Source organism: Furipterus horrens, unplaced genomic scaffold (genome assembly GCF_987537825.1).
Source record: "Furipterus horrens unplaced genomic scaffold, mFurHor1.1.pri manual_scaffold_4, whole genome shotgun sequence".
Taxonomy (NCBI): Eukaryota; Metazoa; Chordata; class Mammalia; order Chiroptera; family Furipteridae; genus Furipterus; species Furipterus horrens.
The window spans coordinates 50,085,434-50,112,088 of NW_028327174.1; the positions used below are offsets into that span (position 1 = coordinate 50,085,434).

The following is a 26,655-nucleotide window of genomic DNA, read 5'->3' on the forward strand; positions in this document are numbered from 1 at the left end:
GCTATCTCTATTTTGCTTAGTTCTTTCATTTGGGACATATTTTTTGTCTCAATTTGGCAGCCTCCCTGTGTTTGTTTCTGTGTATTAGGTAGAGATGCTTTGACTTCCTGCCTTGGTGCACCTGTTACGTTGTAAGAGCCTTAGGTATTCGCCAAGGCAGGGTGACGTGTTTTACCACGTTGTGGCACTATATGTGGGGGAGAGGTCAGAGAAGGTACAATGCCACTTGCTTGGCACTTGCCCCTTTTCCAGTCACTTCATCCACTTTCTGTATGTGACTGGCGCCCCTCTCACTGTTGCTGTAGTAGTGGTTCCCAGAGTGGGTGGGTTTGCATGCATTCTAGGACCAAGGATGCCCTCTAAACAGACTCCTGAGAGTCAGGCAGTTTCTTTTGCTGCCCCAGCCCCCACTGGTTTTCATAGCCGGAAGCAATGAGGCTTTATTTTCCCAGCACTGGAATGCTGTGCTATGTGGTCTGGCCTGGGGCTGGGATTGACCTCCAGGTTTCCTGGCTTTTATCTGCCACATATGAATGTGGGACTGCCTGTTCCACTGGTCGCTGGGTCCTCGCTGTCATGGCTCCCCATCTCTGCCCCTTTTGCCTGTCTGGATGAATATTTCCTCTTTAAACTCTTGGTTGTCAGACTTCCGTACGATTAGATTTTCCAGCAGTTCTGGTTGTTTTTTGTTTTGGGATTAGTTGTGATCCTTCTTATGGTTGTGCGAGGAGGCAAAGTGTGTCTGCCTATGCCTCCATCTTGGCTGGAAGTCTGTCTGGCTCTTCTAAATAGGAGTGGAGAGGCAACGATACTTATTTGTTGTGAATAAAGGTTTGTGTCAGTGTTGGTATTTTGCTTTTAATTGATGCTCCCAAGTCAGGAAATGAGACACACACAGGCAAAAATCAGTTTATCTCTGGCAGAAATCAGTACAGTAAGTCCTCACTTAACGTTGTTGATAATGTTCTATGACTTGAAGCGAAATGTCATTTAACAAAACCAGTTTTACCAAAGGCTAATTGATATAAACAAGAGTTAAGTCCTATAGCATCTCATCAATGTTATAACAAAATGATGTTGGAACAAAATGATGTTATTCGAGGACCTGCTGTAGTGCCATCTAGTTATAGCTGAAATTTAGATTGTTTATTTTTATTTTACCCTATGAGATATTTGTTATTAATACTACAATCAAAATTTGTTTGCTAACTGGGTCAGGGAAGCCTACTTTTTATGTTTACTGGTATACAGTTTATGTATTGTCATGTTTTTATGCTTTTGCAACGTGGCTATATGGGCTGATCAAAAGAAGATAGATGAGACTAGGAGATTAAAGTAATTATTAATTTAGAATCTTACTCTCTAGTCAGGATTGTACCATCTTGAACTGATGACTATATTTAGCTAGGTTTATAGGTACACAAACTCATTTAATCATGTCATGATTTGGAGTGAGGTGGTAGCTTTAATCAGAACATACAGAAAACTATATGCAGGTCTAAATTTTGGTTATTTACTTGGAAAAGGCAGCAAAGTGTATGCTTTCAGAAACTGGTAATTATTCAAATCCCCCCTGAGGTCCACCTATCATGTCCACCTATCACTTCCAAGCTTTATATGCTGCAGCTCTGAACCCCACTTTCTTTTGTTATGCCTTTATCCATGCCCTAAACTCTGCCTGTGGGGCCTTCTATATCTCACAGTAACTTGCCTTTCTGAATGAAGTCTCTCAGGCAGACCAAACACTCCTTCTGGGCTTTTAATTCTGTTACATACTTTTGTAACAGTACTTGTCATACAGTGCTTTTAAAAATGCATATTAGTATTTTTTTAAAGGAGTATATGCACATGGTGAACAAAATTGAATGGTACAGAAGTAAATAGTGAAAACAATTTTCCTAGTTTTCTTTCCCAGAGGCAATCACTGATAGGACTTTCTCTTCTATGTCCTTCCAGAGTTATTGAGTACTGAAACAAGAACTTTTATAGTATATGAAATGCTTATTTTTCTTTTAATTTCTTTTGCAAAGGAAAAAATTGAAGCGTTATAGAAATATATAGAGTAAAAAGTGAAAGGTTCCATTTCCCTTGATCCTTAATTCTTATCCTTCCATATAATAACTGTCCATTTCAATAATGTTCCTCTCTCCAGAGGTAATCCTGTTTTAAGCCCTTTCAGTTCGTTCCACTTATATTTATATATTTATATAAAATATTTTTTCATGTATTTTTATGATTTTTATATATTCTGTAACTTCCTCTATATATCCATTGTACTTTCTAACAGTGTTTCAATGAACACTTTTTTCTGTGCTTCTCGTTGGACATATGTGAGTGTTTCTCTAGGTTGCTAGAAGGGAATTGCTGAGTGGAAGAGTGTATTCTAAAAATTTTGTTGAATACTGCCAAATTGCCTTAAAAATTTTTTTTGCCCTGACCGATGTGGCTTAGTTGTTTGGCTGTCCTCCTGTAAAGTGAAAAGTGGCCAGTTTGAAATATGGTCAGGCCCCATGCCTAGGTTGAGGGTTGGGTTCCTGGTCTGAGCTAGAGGCAGCTGATTGATGTTTCTCTCTTACATGGATGTTTCTCTCCCTTTCTTTCTCCCTCTCTTACCCTCTAAATAAGATAGTACAAAGTGTTCCCATATATTCTTCTGCCAGCTTTCCCTAATGTTAGCATCTTTCTTAATCATAGTACTAAAAAGTTGTAGGATCCATTCATGATGTCACATTGCAGTGAGCCATCATGTCTCTATAGTGTCCTCCTTCCTGTCTGTGGAAGTTTCTTAGTTTTTCCTTGTCTTTTTCACTGCCTTAACACTTTTGAAGAGTACTGGTCAGGAATTTTGTTGAACATCTCTTAATATAGGTTTGTCTGATGTTTTTTTTTTTTTTTTTTCCTGTTGAAGCATGCACATGTTTTATTTAAGTATTCTCCAAAGGTCTATTTTTTTCCAGCATAATGCAGATATTATGCTACCCTTTAAAATAAGATATATGGATTTCAAACAAAATTGTCAAAAACAATGACCTTGGTTACTCCGTATAGTACATAGAAATAATTACATTTCACTTACAATACAGATGCACTTAATACAGTCTGATGTTTTCTTGTGATCAGACAGAGGTTACGGATTTTGGGAAAGAATAGCACAGAGGTCATGTGCCCTTCTCATTGCATCACATTGGGGTAGATGATATCAACATGTCTTATTACTGGCAATGTTAACCTCGGTGACTTGATTAAGGTGGTGTCTACCAGGTTCCTTCTCTGTAAAATTTCTGCTTTTCCCATTCGATACTCTATGAGTCACTAAGTCCAGCCCACACTTAAGTTCCACCTCCTGGAGGGAGAAGTATGGAAGAATTTGGGCATATATATTTTTAAAAGATTTTATTTATTTATTCTTAGAGTGGAAGGAAGGGAGAAAGAGAAGAGAAACGTTGATTGGTTGTCTCTCGGGCACACCCTGAATGGGGACCAGGCCCACAACCCACACAGGTGCTGGGACTGGGAATCCAGCCAGCAACCCCTTGCTTTGCAGGATGACACCCAACCAACTGAGCCACACAAGTCAGGGTGAATTTGGACATATGTTTATACTGCTGCAGTAATAAAAAGTATTTTAGGGACATAGTTTGAGGCTATGCAAATATACTGTTTCTCTTTAAAAGTTCCACCAGTTAATTTTAGCATTTATCAGTTGATCTTGCCTGTAGCAGTTACCACTGTGGTAATCTAATGGTTATTTTTCGTTTCTTTCATCACTTCTACATTTATTAATTAAGACATTTTCTGTAAGGAGGCTTGTACTTTGTTCCCCATTTATTTATTTAATAATTTGTTTACATCACTATGGACTCATGGATATTTATTTTATTCTTTGGATCATTACATTATTTACTTTGTTGCTCTTTAATTTACTTAAAAAACTGTACCAATTTACACTCCTATCCGTAGTTGTAGATAACAAACTTCTACACTTACAGCATTGGCTATTATCTGATGAATTAAGACACTATTTTATTTTTCCTGATGAGGTTGAGTGTGTTTTATATAGTTATTGACTATACTTCTTTGTGAATTGTCTTTTTATATACTTTGCTCAGTTTTAAAGTTTCCTCATTTTCTTTGTCATGCCCTCTCCTCTTCCCCTTCCCTTGCCCCCCGAAGCAACCACTAATCTGCCTTTTGTCACTAGATTAGTTTGTATTTTCTGTTTTATATAGGTGGACTTCGGCGGCGGCAGCCGTCCGTCTCGAGAGACGATGGTGTAGCTTCTTAAGAGTCCATCTGCACCGCCGAGAATGGCTGTGCAGTCCAACTCGGGAGTGACATGGTAGTATCTGTCTCCTCCCGTGTTGAATCGACATCTTGCGATGACGCTGAAGCTACAGAGCCTGGGCAGGGTAATATGGAGGGTCTGCTGTTGCCCATGCAGCAGACCCCCCCTCTCTTCGCAGCTGAAGGGTCCAAGGGAAAGACGGAGTCGATACAGCTTGGGTTCAGTTGCGCCGCAGGAGTTGCCGGTGTTGACTACAACGTCAAACCGCCTTAGGGACTCCGGCTCCGGATTTTCTGTCAGGGTTTACTCCCTTAGCCTTTCCCCTGAAGAGGTATGCCGCAAGGCAGCGGAGGTTTTTTGGAGTCAGAGTTTCCTTCTCTGATAGGTGGACTTATACTGTATATATTTACTATTTCTTTTGTGTGTGGAGATCTGGCTTCTTTCAGCATCGTTATTTTAAGATAAGTCCATTTTTATGGATAGTGAATACCTATAGTATATTCATTTTTATTGCTAAGCAGTATTCCATTGTGAGGATTTATCACAATTTCTTTATGCATTCAAAATGATTGATGGACTTTTGGATTGTTAGCAGTTTTTTGCTACTACAAATAAATGAACATTTATTTGTGTGTATGTCTTTGTATGGACATATGTTTATTTCCTGATGGGTAAATACCTAGGAATAGAATGGCTGAATCATATGATAGGTATATGTTCAACTATTTAAAAAACTGTCAAAGTGCTTATGTCATTTTTACATCCCTATTAGTATGTGAGAGTTCCAGTTTCTTCACATTCTTGCCAGTATTCGATAACAGTCTTTTTCATTTTTAAAGACTTTATCCATTCTGCCCTGGCCGGTATGGCTTTGGTTGGAGCATCATCCAGTAACCAGAAGGTTGCAGGTTCGATTTCCGGTCAGGGCACATGCCTGGGCTATGGATTTAGTCCCTGGTTGGGGTGTGTGGGAAAGGCAAACGATTGATATTACTAACATCAATGTTTTCCTCTCTCTCCCTCTCCCCCTCTCTCCCCCTCCCTCTCTAAAACCGATAAGCATGTCCTTCTATGAGGATAAAATAAAAACCTTTTTTCATTCTAACAAGTGCATAGTGGTAACTAATGATTTAGTATGTATTTCCCTAATGACTAAGAAAGTTGAGCACATTTTCATGTGCTTATTGGCGTCTTTGGTAAAGTGGTTTTTTTGCCCATTTTTAAAATTGGGTTGCTTGTGTGCTTATTATTGTTTTGAGAATTCTTTATAAATTATAAGTTCTTCATCAGATATATGATTTGTAGATACTTTCTCTCAGGCTGTGCCTTGTTTTGTCTCTTAATTTCTTTCAAAGAACAGAAGTTTTGTGCTTTTGGTATCAAATCTAAGAAATCTTTGCTAACACAAGGTCATAAAATTTTTCCTTTTTCTTCCTAGAAAACTTAGTTTTAGGTTTTACATTTAGATCTGTGTGCCATTTTGATGAGATGAGAGTTCATTCTTTGCATGTGAATATCCAAATGTTTAGTACCGTTTGTTGAACAACTGAATTGCCTTTTTTCCCCCCAAATATTTTATTTATTTATTATTAGAGAGGGAGGGAGAAAGAGGGAGAGAAACATCAATGTGTGGCTGCCTCTCGCGCGCCCCCAACTGGAGACCTGGCCTGCAACCAGGCATGTGCCCTGACTGGGAATTGAACCAGTGACCCATTGGTTCTCAGGCCAGTGCACAATCCACTGAGCCATACCTGCCAGGGGTATATTACTTCTTATTTTAGGGGCATAGCCTCTGATTGATGCATCAGCTGATGCACTGCCCCATTGGAGGTTTGCTGCTTTGTTTTTTCTTTTTTTATTGTTTTTAATTTATTTTTTAATTGTTCTATTACAGTTGTCCCAATTTTTTCCTTATGTTTGTTTTTTCTTTAAACCTTGACCTTAAGTCCTGTGTGTCTCAGATTGTGAAAGCATCTCTACTGTGTAATGCTCATTTCTTTCTGCTGTGGTCCTGTTTCATTCTTTGGTTTGGAACCTTATTTATAATGAAGTGCCACTTTGGAGTCCCTGTACCACATGTGCAGGGAAGACTCCACCTTGGTGAGTGGTGCAGGCCTTGGGTCCCATTTTCTTCGGGGTAATTATTTCCATCACTAGGCCCAAGTGCAGTGCTTGCTCTTTTCTTAGTTAGTGATCTGAGTGTTTGTTTCCATGTCCTGTTTCAAGTGTGGAGTACTCTTTTGTGTTTCTTGAATTTATACCCAGTTCTAACTTGTGTGCTTGGCACAGGGCCTATGGCTTAGACTCCTTTGCAACTCATAGGCATTAAGACATCTGTCTGATTTAGATATTCCTGTTTATCATTTAGACTCTATAATAGCCTTTTAAATTGGCTCCCCAAATTCCACTCATACGCCTAATAATACATTCCCAACACAGTCATCATTTATTTGATTTAGATTTTAGTGCCTATGTTGTCAGCTTCCACTGGCATCATTTCTACTATCTAGTTACCCTGGCCTTTAATTTTCCCTAATGCCCTGGTCTCCCACTCACCTCAGGACCTTTGTACTTTCTATTCCTTCTGTCTAGAATGCTCTTTACCACTACTATCCCTTCCCTTGTGATTGCCTATTCATGTTTGGGCTATTATCTCAGTTCTCACTTCCTGAAAGAAGTCTTTCTTTACACCTCCAATTGGTTTAGGTTTCTCTGTCCCTGTGTATCTCATGGAATCCTGATCTCTATTTTCATGCCATTTATCACAGTTTCTCACTAGAATGTAAACTGAGGGTAGGACTTTATCTTGCTCATCACTGTTATTTCTAACATTGAGAAGAGTGCTTGTACAAGTAGACATTCAAAAAATATTTAAATGGATGAATATATTCATCTGAGCAATTTCCTGCATTAGTATTTCCCAGTGCCTAGTACAGAATTTGGCATGTTATAGGTGCTGAATAAATAATTTGGTGACTGACTGAATGAAAGAGATAAGGTTTTAAATTAGGATGGAAGCCAGATAGGGTTACTTTATAAAGAGTTTTATTTGCATGCTGAGTACCTTAAATTTTAGGTGTTGGAAGGTTTTAACCAGGAGAGTGACATGAACAGGCTTGTATTCCATCTAGAAGGATCCCTTTAGCAATTACTTGGAGGATGGCTGGAATATTATAAAGCTTTTGCTGTAATCCAAGGAAGGGATTAAATCCTGGTACAAGATAGTAGTTGGAATGGAGAAGATGAACTCAAAGTAATTTAGAAATATATTAGATGTGATTGGATTAAAATGGGGGAGTAAGTAAGAAGAATCTAGCATCACTTCCTGAGTTTCTAGTTTAAGAGATTAATACCTCCCACTTTAGAGTAAGCAGTATGAGAAAGAAGGGTAGGTTTGGGAGTGGATGAATTTAATTGAAATGTTAATTTTTTAACATAGGAAACTTAATCCTTTATATGCCAATATAGAAAACCCACCCACCTCCTTAGTTTTAAGAAAATTATTTGAGTTAAATGGTCCTTTTATTAGTTTGAGTTTCCTGTGGGATATTCAGGTGGAGATGTACATTAGATGATATGGAGCTCAGCTGAGAAGGTCTGTTTCTTTTCATTTCAATTAAAACAACCTGACACTTGACTTTTTGTATCTTAAGCTGTTACAGCATGTTTGTCTCCAGTCCTTCCTTGCAAAGCTGTTCTAGATTTTTCCCATATTCATATACATTTTTCTCTCGTCTTTGTTTTTCTCAAAGATCCCTTAGTTCTTTTCCTTTTATTTAGGGTTTATTGTTCTCAAAATTCTATGTGTTTCTACACATAGTGTGTTGAATCAAGTAGTTTTGTAATGTTCCTTAAATCTGGCCAGGGAAACAGAGGAGTTAGAGGGAAAGAGTTCAAGACTTGTGTCCTGAGAGGGGAGAGTAAATTACTGTTTGGAAGGAGGGAACCTGCCTAAGGATCTATATCCTGGCAGGTTCCTGAAAGAGCCATTGCTGGATGGGAGACTACTATTGAGAGATTCATTCATTTCAAGGGATATTTACTAGTACCTATTATGTGCCAGGCACTGGGCTAGATGCTTGGGATATTATGTTGAGCAACTGCATAGGTTCCTACTTACATGAATTTACAGTCTTGCAGGAAAGACAGTTAAACAAGAAGGTACAGTTTAATGTGAATGCTGTGATAGAGGTAGTGAGAATTCTTTAGAAGCCTGTAGTAAAAGCACTGGATTAGTCTCAGGTAGGGGTAGGGAGGGGAAGAGTGCAAGTTCTGGAGTTAGTGACATTTGAAGAGACCTGAAAGATAAGCTGGAATTAGCCAGGCAAAGAGAACAGGGAGGAGTTATATGTCCAGCAGCCACCCAAAGTCAGTTTTATTGCAGGACTGGGATTTTTGAATAAGGAAGGAAGAATTAGGTAACTGGATTCCCTGTGGACAGTGACCTTAACTTATTTCAAAATTTGTACAGGACCTAAACTTTTTTCCCTCTAAACATGAGAAAACCTTTTTTCTCCCTTTGTATTGGATAAGTCACTGCTATCAGGACCCAGAACCCAGACTGATATTTCAAATCAGCCATATTATGGGTTAAATACTTTTGCACACTGACCTTTTCCTTTAGTTACCCAAATTTGAGTATATGTATTACTCAGTGTTTGAAGCAGAACACGTATTTTATTCTTTAAAATTTCTTCTCAAATTAATTATACTTGATTTCTTTTCAGTGCTTGCTGGCTAGCTAAAAAAAGAAAAGCAACAAAATTTGACAGTCTAGGAAAGAGTGAAAAACGTTTAATTAAATTGCTACTAAATAATGTAGGATGTCTTAGCTATTTTGTGGCATAGAGGATTAAGGCTTTTTTCCTTAAAATGTCTAGTTGGAAGTACTTACACAATGGAGGAAGTAATTACTTTTTCAGAGTAAGTAATTTTGACCTCAGGCTTCCTTGTTCTCCGTATTCCAGAGTACCTTCTGCCATTCTGCTGGGGCCAATTAGTTCTTAGCTCAGATGTTTCAGTTTCTCTACAGAAGTTGAGCTTAACTGTGTTTATAACCTGTGAACATCAAATTCCTTTTTTTCTTCTGTGTGCTAGAACATTAAACTCCTTGCCAGTGATCTAAAGTACATAGAATTCTGTATCTTCAGGTGCAAAAGATTTATTTTCTCTGAACTAAGATCATGACATTTAAAAATGAAGACACCTGCCCTCGCCAGGTGGCTCAGTTGGTTGGAGCAGGTTGCAGGTTCAATCCCCTGTCTGACTGTGTATGGAAGGTAAACCAGTCAATCTCTCTCTCTCTCTCTCTCTCTCTCTCTCTCTCTCTCTCTCAAGTTAATAAACATATCCTCAAGTGAGGATTACAAAAAAAATCAAAAAGACTTTTTATAAAATAAAAATAAAGAGACCTTAGAAATGAAGAGACCTTAGGCTGTTGTCTGTTAGTGATGATGATTCTGGTTCTGCTGCAGATATAAACACAGTTAAAAACACTACAAATTAGTATTTTGTTGCAGAGGATGTTGTGTGACTGTCAGTCTCAAATTATTTAATCATTTAAAAATATTTGTAATGTAATTGAAATCATGCTAGTAAGCAGCAAATCATTGTGTGTGTTTATAAATATAGGTGATTTCAGATGACAGACTGGCATACAGTTTGAAGCAATAATTGTCACATTATAATTTTATACATGTTAAATCAATCATAAAAACGTCTTTTTACCATAGTCAAAGCAAAGATTTTAGGTGGGGAAGAAGAAGGAACTGAGTGAGCGTAATGATATTGTGTGATGTTATTTGGTTGGTACTATAAAAGGCAGGCTAAGTTTGACCTCCTGACATTTCAGCTAAGGTCTCCGGGCATGTTGTTGCAGCAGGAACAAAACCACTCCAAACTTGACACAAAACTCTTATGGTTCTGGATGTTGACTGGGCTCAGCTAAGTTACTCTTGCACAAATTCTGTCATGCACTTGTAGTTACATGGGTCTGGAATTAACCCGAAGGCTTCCTTCCAGACTTTCATGTCTGGCACTTTAGCAGGGAAGTCCAAGTAGCTAGGAGCTGAAATAGCCGGAGCTCCTTGGACATATTTATTTCTATTTCTTTGTAGTCTCTCCAGCATGAGGGCCTCATGGTAGCCAGACTTGTTACATGGAGGCATAGGGTTCTCCAAAAGCACTTGTTCTGAGTAAGAGAGCCAGAACGGGGTTGTAGTGTGTTTTATGACCTAAATTCAGAATCAGTGTCATTTCCACTGCGTTTTGTTCATTAGAAGCGAATCACTAAGTCCAACCCATGTTCAAAGGGAAGTGAACTAAGACTCTACCTCTTGCTGGAAGAAGTGTGAAGAACATTCAGACATATTTCAAGATCACTTCTGTCTTCCCTCTGGCCATATATTATCTACATCCCTTCTACATTCAAAACACACGTACCACTTCTCAAAGCCCCCAAGGTCTTATGTAGTACAGCATCAGGCTCAGGCTTGAGGTCCAGGATCTTGCCATCTAAATCAGTTCCAGGAGGAGATAAGGCTATTTGGATATGATTCCTTGAGTATAGTTCTTGAGTACTATTGCTTCAATTTAAAGACCTGAAAACTAAAGGGTCACATCATCTCCCCTTATGCCCAGTCCACCCAATATGCAAGAATATGCAGGCATAGGATAACCACTACTGACACTCCTGTGAAAAAGTAAGGAACACAATAGTCACTGATTCAGAGCAGTTCTGGAGAGAGAGGGAGAGAGAGAGAGAGAGAGGGAGAGTTCAGGGATCCCCCCAAAGCGTGTTTTCATTTTATATTGTCTGCCCTTTTTAGTCTTAAGATGACAATGTTTCTGAACATGAAGTTCTCTAAATCTTATAGCCGCATTCACTCTATTAGACAAAAGCCACACTTATACATTGATACAAGCCCTTTTCTACCTTAGGCTCTATAGAGGAGGAAAAAGTTTTCTTTGAACTTCTTAGGTCCATGGATGGGTCTGAAAATTAAACTGATAAAAGACAGATTAAAAGGAGAAAGGATACAAATTTATTTATATGTTTTATGTGACATAGAGCCTTCATGAGTAACTGAAGACCCTAAGAAATGTTAAACCTGAGTACTTTTATGCTGTGTTTGGTGAAGAGTGGACAGTCATGAAGGAAAAGGATAGATTAGAGAGTATGAATTAAGTGTATAAACTAGAGAAATTAGGCAAGGTCTGTTTGTTATGACTCTTTTCTGTGTGCCTTTGTCTTTGTAGGTAAGGATGTTCCTTTGGTTATAGGGAGGGCATGTTTCCCAAGAGGATTTTATTACTTGCTTCAAGGGAGAAGGGCAGGGAAAAGTCAGAGTGACTTTCCTGCTTCTGTCGTTTACTGTAGTTCCTTCAGCTTAAAATATTCAATATGCAAGGTGCCATATTTTGGGGTAGCTCCCTTTAATACTTTTGTGGGACAACACTTTTAAGATACCGAGACAGTTTTATTTTGAAAGGATCTGTGAAGTACCACCTTAAATCTCTTTGAAGTCTAAACTAGGAGTAGGCAAACTATGACCAATGAGCTAACATTTGTTTTTACATTTGTGTTTAAAGGGTTGTAAAAAAAAAAAAAAAAAGAAGACTGTTCACCAGTGACTGTATGTGGCCCTCAAAGCCTAAAATATATTTATATGATCCTTATCTAAACAAAAGTTTAATCTTTAAAAAATTTTTTATTGATCTTAGAGATAGAAGGAGAGAAACATGGATTTGTTGTTTCATTTATTTATGTATTCATTGGTTGATTCTTGTATGCGCCTTGACCAGGGATTGAACCTGCAACCTTGGTGTATTGGAATGACACTCCTGGCCAGGGCCAAAAGTTTAAGTTTTAGTCCATGTATCCCTGCCTTGGATTTGATCTTTGCCCAGAGGGCATTTTTTAATTTGAAAAACATTTGATATATAGGGAAGCCAGTAATAAGAAACAGTTCTTTTTTGGATCTAACAAGTCCTTTGTTTTGTATTTCCTCTGTATTCTGCTTGAAAATTGTATGATTTCTTCTTTTTCTCATTTCTATCTGTATTTTATGGTACATAGCTAAACAACAACAAACAACTGATTGACACTTTCTTTTAAAACTATTTTGTTTATTTGTAGAGAGAGGGGAGGGAGAAAGACATGTGTGCTTGCCTCTTGTGTGGCACCAGTTGGGGAACTGGCCCGCAACCCTGACTGGGAATTGAGCCAGCGACCCTTGGTTTCGCAAGCTTGCTCTCAGTCTACTGAGCCACACCAGCCAGGGCTGATTGACTTTTTTTTTAAGTGTATTTTATTGATTATGCTATTACAGTTGTCCCAATTTTTTCTCCTTTGTCCCCTTCTGCCAGTAACCTCCCTTCCCTCCAGCAACTCCCCCTACCCCCTGCCCTTAGTTCATGTCCATGGGTCATGCACATAGGTTCTTTGGCTTCTCCATTTACTTTATTATTCTTAACATCCCCTGGTCTATTTTGTACCTACCAGTTACACTTCTTGATCCCTGCACCTTTTCCCCCATTCTCCCCCTCCCCTCTCTCCACTGATAATCCTCCATATGATTTCCATATCCATGGTTCTGTTTCTGTTCTAGTTGTTTGCTTAGTTTGTTTTTATATTTTTAGATTCATTTGTCGATAGTTGTGAGTTTATTCTCATTTTACTGTTCATAGTTTTGATATTTTTCTTAAATGTGTCCCTTTAACATTTCATATAAGTGCTTGGTGATGATGAACTCCTTTAGCTTTACCTTGTCTGGGAAGCACTTTATCTTCCCTTCCATTCTAAATGATAGCTTTACTGGATAGAGTAATCTTGGTTGTTTGCCCTTACTTTTCATCACTTTGAATACTTCTTGCCAGTCTTTTCTTGCCTGCAAAGTTTCTTTTGAGAAATCAGCTGACAGTCTTATGGGAACTCCTTTGTAGGTAACTCTCTGCTTTTCTCTTGCTGCTTTTAACACATTGTTGACTGGTCATGAATAAACCTGTGTTTTCAGGTACGATAAACTGCTATACAGTTTATCATACCAAAAAAAGTTATGTAGAAGAAATGTACAAAGTTTCGTTTCAATACATTATGTATAAAGTATGTTGAAGTTTATTTAGATTGTTTCATTTTCATATTCGATTATGGAAAAAATAGCCAGTGATATGGGATAGCTTTTGTATAAAATTGCCATTCAACAGTGTTAAGATTCTCTCTTTATCTTTAACCTTTGGCATTTTAATTATGATGTGTCTTGGTGTGATCCTCTTTGGGTCTAGCTTGTTTGGGACTCACTGTGCTTCCTGAATTTGTATGTCTATTTCCTTCACCAAATTAGGGAAATTTTCCTTCATTGTTTTTTTCAAGTAAATTTTCAATTTCTTTCTCTTCTCCTCCTGGCACCCCTATGATTCAGATTTTGGTATGTTTGAAGTTGTCCCAGAGGTTCCTAATCCTCTCCTTTTTTTGCAATTCTTGTTTCTTCATTCTGTACTGGATGATTGTTTATTTCTTCCTTATGTTCCAAATCGTTGATTTGAACCCAGGCCTCCTTCCCTTCACCATTGGTTTTGTGTGGATTTTTTTTCATTTCACTTAGTACAGCTTTCACTTCTTACCTTATGGGTTTGCCATACTCAGTCATGTCTGTGAGCATCTTTATCACCAGTGTTTTGAACTCTGCGTCTGTTAGGTTGGCTATCTCCTAATCGCTTAGTTCTCCCTCTGGAACCTTGATTTGCTACCTCTTTTGGGCCATACTTCTCTGTCTCCTCAATTTGACAGGCTGCTGTGTTTGCCTCTGTGTATTAGGTAGAGCTGTTGCACCTGTTATGTTGTAAGCGGCAGACCCTTAAGTATTCGTCTGTGTGGGGCGACCCGTTTCACAACATTGTGGTGCTGTATGTGAGGGAGGGATCAGAGAGGGAACAATGCTGCTTGCTTGGCCCTCTCCCCTTTTCCAGTCACTTCACCCACTTGTTGTATGAGACTGGCGCCCCTCTAACTGTTGCCCTGGTGATGGTCCCAGAGTGGTGGGTTTGTGGACGTTCTAGGACCATGGGGCCCCTCTATATGGACTCTCCTGAGAGACTGGCAGTTTCTTCCACCACCCCAATCCCCACTGATTCTTACAGCCTGAAGCAATGAGGTTTTATTTTCCTGGTGCTGCAACTATGAGCCGCTTGGTCTGGCCTGGGGCTAGGATCACGCCCCAGGTGTCCCTCCCAGCTTTTATAACATGTGACTGCTCTTTCCATCAGCTGGCCACGGCCACTGCATCCACACTGCATCCTCTCTGCCCTGGCTCCCCATCTTAACCCTTTCTACCTGTCTGGATGAGAATTACTTCTTTATATCTTTGTTGGGCTTCCATGCAGTTTGATGTTCTGGTAGTTCTGGTTGTTTTTTGTTTTGAGGTAGATGTAATCCTTCTTACGGTTGTGGAAGGAGGCGAAGCGTGTTTACCTATGCCTCCTTCTTGGCCAGAAGTCCTGATGGACACTTTTGACATTCTGCCTGGAAATCTTACCTAGATTCATCATTTCATTACTTATATTTTCTCTTTTCCACATTACTGCAGGTGACAGCTTTGCTAAACTTTATGCCATTATCTAGTAAGGTTCTTCTTTCCTTTAGCTTCCAATAACACTTGCTTTTAAACTAAGGATCAGCAACCTTTTTCTGTCAAGGACGAGATAATTAATATTTTAGGCTTTTGGGGCCATATGATCTCTGGCACACCTGCTCAGCTCTACTGTTACAGGAGAAAGCAGCCACAGACAATATGTAAATGGGGGTGGCTGTGTTCCAGTAAAACTTTATTTACAAAATAAGCAGCAGAAAAACAAAAACAAAACAGGCAGCAGGTTGAATTTCACCAATAGATTGTAGTTGGCTGTTTAAAAATTTTTACTGACATCTTCCTTGAAGCTTTTCCTTAAGACCCTTCAGGCTTTCACTAACACTTTCAAGGCCCTTCTTCTTCTTCTTTTCCTTTTAAATTTTTAAAAAATTGATTGATTTAAGAGAGTGACACACACATATACAATGATTTGTTGTTCAACTTACTTATGCATTCATTGGTTGATTCTTGTATGTGCCCTGATGGGAGTTTTAACCCGCCACCTTGGTGTAGCGGGATGATGCTCTAATCAACTGATCTACCCGCCCAGGGCTTTTAAGGCCCTTTTTGCCTTCTCCTGCCACCCAGGCCCAAAGCCAAACAATTTAATTTTTTGTTATGGGAACAACTCACTCCCTGTACCAAAAGCTGTTTTAGATATCTATTGCTGTATAACACACCATGCCACATTGAGTAATTAAAAATAACACTCCTTTTTATCATTTATGGTTTTGGTGTTTAGGCTTTGCTAGGCAGTTGTTTCACAGGGTTTCTCATGAGGTTGCAATCACATAATCACTGGGAATGGAATCATTTAAAAGACTTCCTCAGCAAAGTCTCTTATTGCAGCTGCAAGCAGCTGGAAGCTGGGCCTGGAGGTGATTTCTCATTCGCATGTCTGATGGCTGGGCTGGGAAGACTCGAACAGCTGGCGCTCCTCAAGCATCTAACTCTCTGTGAGGTCTGGTCATAGTCTCTCCAGCTCGAGCACTTAGGGAAGCCAGACATCTTACGTGATGATTCAGGTTTTCAAGTTGCCTGTCCTGGGAGAGCACCTGGCAGGAGTTTTACCAGCTTTTATATCCTAACTTCTGAGGTTGCTCAGTGTCATTTCTGCTTCATTCTCTCTATGGGAAGGAGAATTAGATTCTACCTTTTCATGGGATTAGGATCAAAGAACCTGCAAACATGTTTAAAACACAAAATGCCCTCCTGTCCCTACATAGCAAAATGTTTTGGAAGCTGGAATGTAGTTGGGTCTTGCTTTGTTAGGGCAGGCTTTCTCTCTTCCATGTTCGTGGTGGTGGAGGTAGGAGATCACCTCTTTTTATTTAATGTTCAAGAATGTATTCGTCAGGATGTCAAGAGCTGTGGAAAAGGAGACCTCACAGTAACAAATACCTCATCTTCAGTAGAGATAGGACCTGGGAGCTTTGGACTTGACATTCTTTTTCCTTTTGTATGACAGCAGGCATAATGGTGCTTCCAACCCAAAAGAGAAAACAAATGAAACAAACGAAATCTCACAAACTATTTAAAGTTCTACCATTTATAGATTTGTTTGAGTTGATGAGAAACATTTTTGCAAGGGTGAAAGAGTATGTGTGCCTGTTTGTCATTATACTTCCCATTGAATTAGTTTAGCTAGCTCTCTTAATGCCTGCAATGGTACTTCCAAGGGAGTAGATGATAGAAATAATTTAAACTTGGGAGACTCCAGCACCAGTGGTAAAGCTGGTTATAAGAGACTTTGAATAGCATTAGGGAATGGTGTTTAGAACTGCACTACTACCTGACCCCATCTAAAAAGACTTTATTCACCTTATTAGTGATCTGGCTCTGGAAGTAAAATAATAGGTATTTTATGATATGTGCTTTGTAGAGGCTACTGTGTTATTTTTTCCCCTTTTCTCTAGATCAGTGATTTTCAACCTTTTTCATCTCATGACACATAAACTAATTACTAAAATTCTGCAGCACAGCAAAAAATATATATTTTGCTGATCTGATAAAAAATAGGTATAATTTTGATTCATGCACACTGGATGGCTATTGTTGTATTGGCCATTGTCACTTTTTTATTTGACAGTCTAAGGGAAAAGAGGTCAGTGCCCCTGACTAAATAGCCAAGTAGTGCATGCTTTAAAAATTCTTGCAGCACACCGGTTGAAAATCAGTGCTTTAGATAGAAGAGGGCAGTGTATATGTTTTGCCTTATTTGTTTATGGTCACACAGGTAATGTGAATATTGCATTTTTATATTCTTTCCATTTTGTTTTCTTTTTCCACTTTGCTTCTTTCTTTCCCCTTCTTTCTGGTTTGTACACCAGATTCTCTGATGATCTGAAAAAGGAAGCCTGGCAGTGGGATTGGTGAACTTCATGGCCAGCTGGGTTGCTCTTTCCGCTATGGCTTTGCTGGTCTTTGAGGAGACACTGTGAGCAATCTCAGCACAGTAAGATTTGTTGCACATCAGCCGCACTTCAAGTTCCTTGACATTGTTGATCAGGATCTTCAGAAAGCCACTGGGCAGCATGTGCTTTGTTTTCTTGTTGCTCCCATAACCAACGCTGGGCATGAATATCTGGCCCTTGAATCTTCCGCATACTCTATTGCCTCTGGTTTCCCTCCATTATGCTTAATTTTCACATACTGGTTTCACTGGTGCCAGATGAACTGCTTGGTCCTCTTTTTGATGATCTTGGGTTTCACAAGGCATCTGAGGGCAGCCACGATGCTGACTAGAAGATGGCTGCTTGATTCAGTTTTTTTTTAAAAATTGATCTTAGAGAGAGAGAGGGCAAGGGAGAGAGACACCCACAGCACCAGCCCTCCCAACCCCATACATTTGTTGTTCCACTTGTTTATGCGTTCATTGGTTACTTCCTGTATGTGCCCTGACCAGAAATTAAACCTACAGCCTTAGCCTATCGGGATGATACTCTAACCAACTGAGCAGGCCAGGGCTCAATTATTTTTTTAATATGGTATCTGAAAGATGATTTTACAGAACTTAGACTCCTACAAACACATGTTAATAATTTACAAGGGTATGAGAACGTCAAGAAGAATCAGAAAAGATAGTTCTGGAGTAAGTTACACTCCCAAGGAGAAGGACAAAATATACCCATCTTGAACTACTGAAAATGGGGAAGACTTCTCACCACAGTTCTTTAACTTCAGTTAAAACTTGGAAGAGCTAACATCTCCTTTTGGAATTAGCATTCTGTACTTTTTTCAGTTGTTTATCTGCATTCTCTTTTCTCTTTCTTTCCAACTGGCACATGTTTGGTTTGGAAGGAGTAGATGGGGAGAAGGAAGAGTTAACTTTTCATGCTTTTTAGATCTGCTAGTATTACTTAACTAATTTCAACTAGATGAAAACTTATCTTTTAGAATATTCAATGCATGATATGCTGCATGCATTATGCATTCATTTTAAGAATTATATGATAGTAGCATGAATTTATGAATGACATGGATAGAAGATTATTTCCAGTCTAATATCGTTATGTTCATTTTTGGACAAAATAATTACTTGCTAGAGCAATATTTTTCTGGCATGTTATAAGCCATGAGAGTGGTTTGGGAGGATCTGAATGAATGCTGAGTGCAAAAAGATTTTTAATGCAACTTGATTTTATTATTTCTTTCCTTGGAGTATTGGCGGATTAGTTTGATCTTAAGAGAGGAGAGGAAAAAAGCTGCTTTGTGAAACCAGTAATTCCACAGAGACTAGTGGTATTAGAGATACTTTAAATTGGGGGCTTAGAAAGCCAGAAGATGTGAGCATTGATATGCTCTTTTCCCATGTATTAATGAGTTTAAAATATGTTGTTCATTTAATGTTTAGTTTGTCTATGGATTCTGGTTTGGGCTTCTTTAAGCTGTATGTGTATATTGAATCAAATTATGTCCACTCAACTGACATACAGTATTTTGAAGAGAGAACTATTATTTTGAAAATAACAGATGTATTTAATATTTTTATGATTGTATAGATGCTACTGGCACAAAAATCTTTTGAATCAGAAAGAGAGTTTGTCAAATGTAGATTTTTAGTTCAGTATGAAAATGTACCATCTATTTTATTGGTGGGTGTAATTAATAAAAATAGTTCAGATAAAAGATTCTAAACATTTCTGAAATGATGAAGCTTCTGTTCTTAAGACAGTGCTTTATTTACACTATGCATCAGGAAAAAAAGCAGCTGCAAATATCATTTAAAAGAATTCTGTGAGTTATGGGCTTTTTCAAGAACTACCAGCTTCAGCAATGACTGCTTTGTAGAGTCTTAAAAATTTCGGAGCTTAGAGGAAACAAGACAGTTTTGTCTGGCCTTCCTTAAATATGTACATGAATAGAAAAGGATGTTTCCTTCCCATGTGCTTTTACATTAAAATTTTCATTTTCCATGGTATTTACTACATGTTATGTGAAATATATTGTAAAAGGATTATTAAAAAATAGGCAAAATTATTATTTTCATACAAACATGAAATGAACACATGTAAAAAATATTATTGAACTTATTAATTATTGAAAGAACCAGTAATATGTTAAAAGTCCTTCAAAGGAAAATTCAAAGTACCATGCGTGTATAGGATCAAGAATGCTGAAATATATTTACAGATTGATGTAAAACTTTCTTTTTCCACTTGACATGTGGGAAATTCTTCCTCCCTTCACTGGACAGGATCTATTTGCTTGTGTACAGACAAGAATCCTTTGCATTGCTCTCAGTTATCTACAGCTTACAGTCATAAAATAGCTCGAAGATCATAAAGGATGCACACTCCACAGAATCAGGTAACTAGGAAGGGTGCATGTTACACAATGACAGTTTTTTCATTGAAAATGCCCAGTGATCTTTTTGGTTCATATCAAAATCTTTTACAGTTTTCTCCATCATAAAAGGACAAAATTAATGGGCTTGTATTTTGTTTTTTTACAAGCCAATGTTTGTTAGGCTAAGGTTCTTACTATTATTCCTTCTAAGTAAAATAAGTTTTCAAAATGAAAGAAAACGAACTTAATCTTAGGTGGATGTATTTTGGTATTTTAATTGGCTTTAGAACACTTCCTCAGCCCTGGCAGGTGTGGCTCAGTGGACTGAGTGCCGGCCTGTGAACTGGAAAGGCTGCCAGTTAGATACACAGTCAGCGTACATGGCTGGGTTGTGAGCCAGGTCCCCAGTTAGGGGTGTGCAAGAGGCAACTGATTGATGTGTCTCTCCCTCTTTCTCCTTCCCTGCCCCTCTCTCTAAAAATAAATAAATAAAATCTTTAAAAAAAAAAAGAATACTTCCTCAGATTAGTGTTTGAAGTTTAGACAGATACTTAACTGTAGCTTCAAATGGTTAGGTAGCAGGTTCTGTAAGACTACCCAGGACCTATTATTTTGTAGATAGTTAATTAGTAAAGAACAGTAGTAATAATTTAAAGGGAGGCAAAACTCTCCTATCCAATTTTAGTCCTTAAAAGTACATATTAATTTGTTACAACTTTAGCAACTTCGCCATGTAAATACTTTTTACCTGGGTAGTTGAATCCAGGGAGGAGAGGGCACCGAGTTGACATTTTCTACTCCAAATTCATACCTGTTTTTTTAAGTATATTTTATTGATTACGCTATTACAGTTGTCCCAGATTTTCCTCCTTTGCCCCCCTCTGCCCAATACCCCGCTTCCCTCCAGCAATCCCCCCCTCCTTAGTTCATGTCCATGGGACATACATGTAAGTTCTTTGGCTTCTCCATTTCCTATACTATTCTTAACATCCCCCTATTTTATACCTACCACTTATGCTTTTTATTCCCTGTACCTTTTCCCATATTCTCCCCTTCTCCTTCCTAGCTGATAACCCTACAAATGATCTCCATATCTATGATTCTATTCCTGTTCCAATTGTTTGCTTAGTTTATTTTTTAGATTCATTTGTTGATAGTTGTGAGTTTGTTGTCATTTTAGTGTTCATAGTTTAGATCTTTTTCTTAAATGTTTCCCTTTTAACGTTTCATATAATAATGGGTTGGTGATGATGAACTCCTTTAGCTTTACCTTGTCTGGGAAGCACTTTATCTTCCCTTCCATTCTAAATGATAGCTTTGCTGGATAGAGTAATCTTGGTTTTAGGTCCTGCTTTTCATCATTTTGAATACTTAAAAAAAAAATTTATTAGTTTATTTATTTATTTTTAGAGAGAGGGGAAAGAAGAAAGAGAGGGAGAGAAACATCAATGTGTGGTTGCCTTTCACTTATGCCCCCAACTGGGGACCTGACATGCAACCTAGTCATGTGCCCTGACTGGGAATCGAACCAGCGAAACTTAGTTCGCAGGCCAATGTTCAATCCACTGAGCCACTGCAGCCCGGGCTTTTGAATACTTCTTGCCAGTCCTTTCTTGCCTGCAAAGTTTCTTTTGAGAAATCAGTGGCCAATCTTATGGGAATTCCTTTGTAGGTAACTCTTCTTTTCTCTTGCTGCTTTTAAGACTCTCTCTTTATCTTTAACCTTTGGTATTTTAATTATCATGTGTCTTGGTGTGGTCCTCTTTGGGTCTAGCTTGTTTGGGACTCTCTGTCCTTCCTGGACTTGTCTGTCTATTTCCTTTGCCAAATTTGGGAAGTTTTCCTTCATTATTTTTTCATATACGTTTTCAATTTCTTGCTCTTCCTCTTCTCTTTCTGGCACCCCTATGATTCAGATGTTAGCACATTTAAAGTTGTCCCAGAGGTTCCTAATCCTTGTCTCATTTTTTTCAATTCTTGTTTCTTCATTCTGTACTGGTTCCTTTTTTATTTCTTCCTTATGTTCCAAATTGTTTATTTGAATTCTAGCTTCTTCCCTTCACTGTTGATTCCCTGTGGATTTTTCTTTATTTCACTTAGTGTAGCCTTCATTTCTTCCCTTATGCTTTTGCCATATTCAGTGAGTTCTCTGAGCATTCTAAGCACCAGTGTTTTGAACTCTGCATCTGGTAGTTCACTATCTCAGTTCCCTTAGCTCTTTCTTGGGGTTTTGTTCTGTTCTTTCATTTGAGCCATATTTCTTTGCCTCATCAATTTGGCAGCCCCCCTGTGTTTGTTTCTGTGTACTAGGTAGAGCCACTTTGACTCCCTGTCTTAGTGGACTTGATAAGTTAGTTGTATGTGACGAATTCTTGAGTATTCACCAGGGTGGGGCAACCCACTTCACAGCTTTGCAGGTGTGTGTGTGTGTGTGTGTGTGTGTGTGTGTGTGTGTGTGTCTGGAAGGGTAGAGAGGGGACAGTGGTGTTGCTGCCTGAAGTCTGGAGGCTTGCCTGGCACTTGCCCTGTTTCCAGTCACTTCACCCACTTCCTGTATGCAGCTGGTGCCCCTCCAGCTGCTGCTTTGATGCTGTTCCCAGAGTGGGTAGGTTTGTGTATGCTCTGGGTCCTGCAGTCCCTGTAAATGGACTTTCCTGAGAAACTGGCAATTTCTTCTGCTTCTCCAGCCCCCACTAGTTTTTACAGCCAGCAGTTATGAGGCTTTATTTTTCTCAACACTGGACTGGGCCTGGGGTCGCTCACTCACAAGGTATCCCCCAGATTTTTAACCATCACATGCAAATGTGGGACTGCCCATTCCACCACCTTGCCTCCACCACACTGTGTCCTCTCTGCCCTGCCTCCCCATGTCTACCCCTCTACCCATCTGGATGAATGTGGCTTTTTAAAATCCTTGGTTGTTGGACTTTCATACAGCTTGATTTTTCTGGCAGTTCTGGGTGTTTTATGTTTTCAGGTTAGTTATTGATCCTTTATATGGTTGTGCAAGGAGGTGAAGGGTGTCCACCTATGCCTCCATCTTGACCAGGGGTCCACCACATTCATACTTAATTTAACTGAACCTTTGCTGCTTCATCATATGTTTATTTTCCTCATATTTCTTTTGCATAACCCTGATTTTGAAGCATCAGAGTGGTATAGTGAAAAGAAACAGAATATGTAGTCTCATAGACCTGGGTTTGAATCACTGCCACACCACTTACCAGCTGTTTGATCTTGGGAAATAATTACAATCTCAAGTTCTTCAATTAAATGAAACAAAATTATATGAAATTTGTGTATAGAGGATGTAACAGTGCCTGGCACGTTAGGCAATAAGTGTTAGTTTTTTTACTTGTTCCTTTCAAGGTCTGAAGCCTTCTTGCTTTCTTTCCTGTTTCCATTATTGAAACAATTGCAGTCATTTGGTATGACCTCACTTATCTTCCCTCTTCTCTCTGTATTTCTTATCGTTTTTGCTTATTTCAGAAATAAGTCGTTTGTTTTTTAAATCTTGGAGAGTTGTTGTAAGGATTAAATAAGATAATGTATATAAAATTGCTTAGTGCATTTCCTGGCACATCTTAAGTATTAAATAAAGATTAATTGAGCCCTGGTAAGGTGGCTCAGTTGGTTAGAATGTTGTCCCATACACCAAAAGTTTGTGAGTTTGATTTCTGGTCAGGGCACATACCTAGGTTGTGGGTTCGACCCCTGTTGGGGTGAGTGTTTTCTCTCTTCCCCTTCCTCTCTAAACATATCCTCAGGTGAAGATTTAAAAAAAGATTAATTGAATGTGAATGCATGGTTAATTTGGTCTTTGGTTGCCTTTTATCTTGCTTTTCCTTTTTAAGTTATTTTTTCTTTCTACAAGTATTATCCTTCTCTGTAGTATGTTTGATCTTTCTTTCTCCTTTTGGAAAAGTATTCCCTGTGTTGGGGGTAAAGCTTACCCTTTTACTCTGCCTTGCTAGAACTCTGGCTAATACCGAATTTCTTTTATTTCTTTATTGTCAGACTTCTCAGCTGAGTAGTTAGGAGGTTTGGCCTCCACTTTTTCATCACCTGCTTTTACATTAAACTGCTGGTTCTGAAACAGCAGCACCCTCCCAACTTAAGTTCCCATAATACTTAGAATGTAGTAGGCATCCAATGAATATTAGTTGAATGATGAATGAAATAGAAGTTTTAAAATACTATCATTGAGAACTATGTAATGGTTTCAATCAGTGGGTTTAAAGAAATCTGATAAGAAACTATTATGTCTAAATTTGCTCTAACTGGATGCTCGTGTATAATGTGAATTTTGTTGTTTTTCTGAGAAACCCATGGTTTGTATCAGATTCTGGAAAGAAATTTTAAATACTATGTTTCACAGAAAGTTTAACTTTCAAGGAAAATTTATTAGTGTGAGAAATGCACACAGTAAAAACCGGGACACAGGACTTGAGCAGCAAAGCGAGGCGTTTATTCATGAGTCTGCAGAGTTGGGCGCACCCTCAGCCAGGAAAATGTGTGCCAGGTGGACTAAGAAAACTGGTTTTATAGTAATGTGATTAGCTTCCCCTGCCCTCTCCTTCTCCCCCGTTTCTCCATTACTGGTTACTCCCTAGTTACAATCTAACAGGATTATCTAAATGCCCCTATTGTGATTTGTAAATATGCTAATGCTGTCAACTCCCTTCTCAGAGATCCTCTAATTACATTTGCCCTTTGTTACTAATGATTTTCTACTGGTTTGGGAGTCACTATTTCCTTGTTTCCTACACTTCCCCCTGTCTTCTCTTGGGAAATTGACTACTCAAACCATTCTATTTATCCCTTCAAATCTAAGGAGGATTGCTCGACTTTCTTCCTCATAGTTAGGATACCCTTTGGTCTCTAGGAAGAGGAGATTATTCTGTTGGTAAATTACTGGCAGCTGTTTAGTTAGTGCAATCTCAATTAATCTCTGAACTAAACCTCTGATGCATGGAATAATACAGCAGCTTAAAGCAGTAAGGACATCTGCCTACCTACCCTTGGGTCTAGAAATCCCTAATAAGAGTTGGGGTGGAGGGGAGGGTGGCCTTCACTCATGGGGAAGGATTTTGCAGAGTCCAGGTCAGTTGGCTGTTCCCAGACAGCAACGTGCTGGGTTTCCAAGGGCTGGCACTGCTGGAAAAGCTGTCATCCTTGTCGTATTCTGGGGGCAATAGATTTGGCAACAGGGTTAAAAGGCATCATTAAAACCACAACCACTAGATGACAAAAGGCAGGGGTTAATTTCTCAATGTCCTACATTAGGAAAAGAAATGGCTTCTTTGGAGGAAGGTGTGCAGGGCATGTCACACCTGTCTAAAACCCTTTTGCCCACTATACCTAGTTTGGGCCGAGGGGTATATTTTAGGATTTACCCCCTCTCAGACCTCTAGGCCCTTTCTGTCCAAGCTGTTAGGATAGAAAAGAGAAACCAGTTTTAAAGTGAAGCCCACAGACCACCCCATTCTTCACCAACCCAGCCACTTAGTTCAGCCAAACTGTTGAGTCTCAGGAGGCAGCAATGCAGACAGGATTAAGTGAGGCCTATATGTACAGACAGTCACTTAGGTAATGAGATCATAGACTTATGCCTTATGAAAACAGAACACACATGTTAATTCACACAACACAATTCACAAACCAGTCTCTAAATATGTGAGACTGTCTTATTGGGAAGACATCCAGTTGCAAGGCATTTGACATTCTTCTTGCCTGTAAATTAAGCATCTTTGGTAATGTCACAGACCTGGTTTAACTTTCAAATGAAAACAAACTTTTAATGAAAATAAACTTTATAGACACAGTTAGCTACACTAGTTTATAGTCTACCACTGAGCATTGTGATTTTCCTCAAATCGTGATTTTTCTCCTTAAGATTACCCTCCTTGTTATTAAAGGCACTGCATTAAGTCCAGTTTTAATTTAGCCTGTTCATTTGCATAAACACAACAAGAGCAGCAATTGATCACATAAATCTTTTAAGTCTGCTTTGCTGGAACTCACACAAAGAACCTTCAGGGTGACCTTCAGTCTGCCCTTTGGGCACAGAAGCTGAGCCACACACCTGCCATTTAGCCTTGCCTGTAAAACTCATGCTTTTTACAAGTCCTTCAAGTTTTCCATTGTGCCTTAAGGTTCCTCCTAACCATCTATCAGGGAAGCAACCTTCGTTCCTTCCCTAGAAAGATTGCCATGAACCGCACAACCAACCAGGGTGCCAGGCTTTTCCCTCACGGGCTTTTCTTAGCTTCAAAAGTCAATTCCGGTTCCTCAGGGCTTTCCGGTAACAACCAGAGCCTAAGCATGCCTCCTTCAGGCATGACATTCCAGTCAAAGCCTCGGTTGACAAAAACCACCATTAGCAACTGGTTTTATTAGTTTTATGCAAAGGAACCTAATGTCATTACTTACTCCTTCAAATTGCCAAATTCTGGAGGGATCAGGTAGGGAGAAAAATATACAGTGTAAAGGAAAATTTTTGTCCTTCTAATATTCACTAAAATTGCATTTGCATGCCTTATACTTTCTTTTGTTAAAACCATACAAACTCCTAACAAACCTTCTATATACCTTTCACAAACCTTCATTTTTATGCTTTACACTTTCTTTTGTTCACTTTCCTACATGTGAAGTTTTAAATTTCCCTGGGAAACCTCAGTTTTTCCTTTCGGAGCATAAACAGAGCAATAATTCAAAACACAGATAGCTAGGCCCTCTCTCTCTAGTATGTCCACTGGCCTCCTAGAGATACATGCCCTTGGCAGAGACATGTTCACTTGCCCAAGCTGGAGCACTCAGCAACCCTGAATGACCCTTCCTGGATCCTGAGTGGCAAAAGGAATTTTTGCCAACTGGTTTACAGACAACCTTTCCTAGGTCTCATTGGTCAAAAACAGATACAAAGAATTCCACAGCAGAACAGACGAAGGTACGCTT

At 38.9% G+C, this 26,655-nt stretch overlaps 1 protein-coding gene across 4 annotated transcripts in view; it reads left to right on the top strand.

Moving 5' to 3' along the window:
- Positions 1-26,655, top strand: part of SPATS2 (spermatogenesis associated serine rich 2) — a 112,384-nt gene that overhangs the window by 13,600 nt on the left and 72,129 nt on the right. The gene's annotated exons all lie outside the window — the stretch shown is intronic.